Raw genomic sequence first — 1,789 nt, 5'->3', positions numbered from 1 at the left:
GTTCAAATTAATAAAAAGTAATGTTTCTTGCTCGGCGGTCGAATTTATTCTGTTTTCTATAAATTCAAGAATTTTCGTCCAAACGACGCGACGTAAACATTTTTGTTCTTATTTTCTATTTTCGTTGTTTAAATATTAATTTTCTTTGTATTGCTTAATTTTTTCTACAATTCCTATCAAACGAAAGTAACCACAAAAAATTAAGTATGTTTCATGAACTATGTAGAAGTTTAAGGGCCAGTTACTCAATGTCTGGTTAACACTAATCTCCGGTGAAACATAGTTATCGACGTTACCGACTCCCTGTTGTATGCAGAGTGGAAAAAATCTTTTTGTATAAAAAAAGCTGCCTTCAAGATTATTCCTTTTTAAAAGGGATCGTTATTCATATAACAAATTCAGCCCAAACTAAAGGTCTGAGAAGATCGATTCCTGCACCCGGATTCCAACTTTCGCTATCATTAAAATGCTAAAATCTGCTAAAACGCTTAAGCTTAAATTTTATCCGAATTTTTGGCGATCTCCGAAGATCGCGATTCTGTCCATCCTGTCGCTAAAAATTGCTTAGCCTAAATTTTAGTACTTTATCCGGCTGCCAGGGGGGCTGTGCAGCAACGGCAGCTGTCAAATTTTATTTTGATTTTAATAGTGCTAAAGAGTGAAAATAAAAGTAAGTAAAACTTTGCAATAATTTTGACCGATTTATTATAAATTCATACAACTTATTAATAGAATTAATAAAGTACAATCGAAGAGTTTTGGATTGCAAATTAAATAAAGTGTTTGTAAGTGAAAACAAGTCGGTTAATTAAGCATTTTGTTGCAACCATAAATACAACAAGTAAGAAAGTCTAAGTTAGGGTGGAGCCGAACATTAAATACCCGGCGCAAGTATTAAATATGTGTTTTTTCACCTTTCCGAAAGCTACCGCTAGATGGTAAGCCGGGGTGTATCAATTTTGAGTAAATTAGCATATTTAAATTTCGAAATATTACAGTTTCAAGCATTTCTGAAATTTACCGTTATATGAAAAGTGGCAGTAATTTTAGTCCGATTTCAATAATTTTCAACGTTTTGCTTTTACGTGGCAAGCTCAATAAAAATACCGAGTTTGGTGCAAATTGGTAGAACGGTTACCGAAATACATATATGTGATCATAAGTGGGCGGTGCCACGCCCATTTTCCAAAATTTTACCATAAACGTATTTCTTGGTAAAGAATTATTGCAAATATCAGTTTTGAATAAATCAGCTTTAATATTTACTGATTTATCGAGGATTTTGTATTTCTCTAAATTACCGTTATATGGGATGTGGGCGTGGTTATTGTCTGATTTTTGAAATTTTCAGCCATTTAGTATGCTGTACCAAGGCCAACAACTGTACCAAGTTTGGAAGGAATTAGTGCAGCGGTTACCAAGATATACACATGTAACCATAAGTGGGCGTGGCTACGCCCATTTTCCAAAAATGTATAATATTCTTATTGTTCGTCTAAAAGTTGTTGGAAATATCAATTTTGAGTGAATTATCTTCAGTAGTTACTAAAATATCGCAGTTTTCGTATTTCTTAAAATTACCGTTATATGGGAAGTGGGCGTGGGTACAGTCCGATTTCGCCCATTTTCAATACCAACCTACATTGGATTAACGGAAACCTAAATACCAAATTTCGTTGAGATATCTCAATTTTTGCTCCAGTTACCGTGTACACGGACGGACGGACAGACGGACAGACGGACAGACGGACGGACAGACAGACATGGCTTAATCGATTTCTTTTTTCAT

The sequence above is a fragment of the Rhagoletis zephyria genome, unplaced genomic scaffold (assembly GCF_001687245.7).
Source record: "Rhagoletis zephyria isolate East Lansing unplaced genomic scaffold, Rhagoletis_zephyria_1.1 Rzeph_scaffold_10637, whole genome shotgun sequence".
Taxonomy (NCBI): Eukaryota; Metazoa; Arthropoda; class Insecta; order Diptera; family Tephritidae; genus Rhagoletis; species Rhagoletis zephyria.
Note: the sequence above shows the minus strand (reverse complement) of the source record.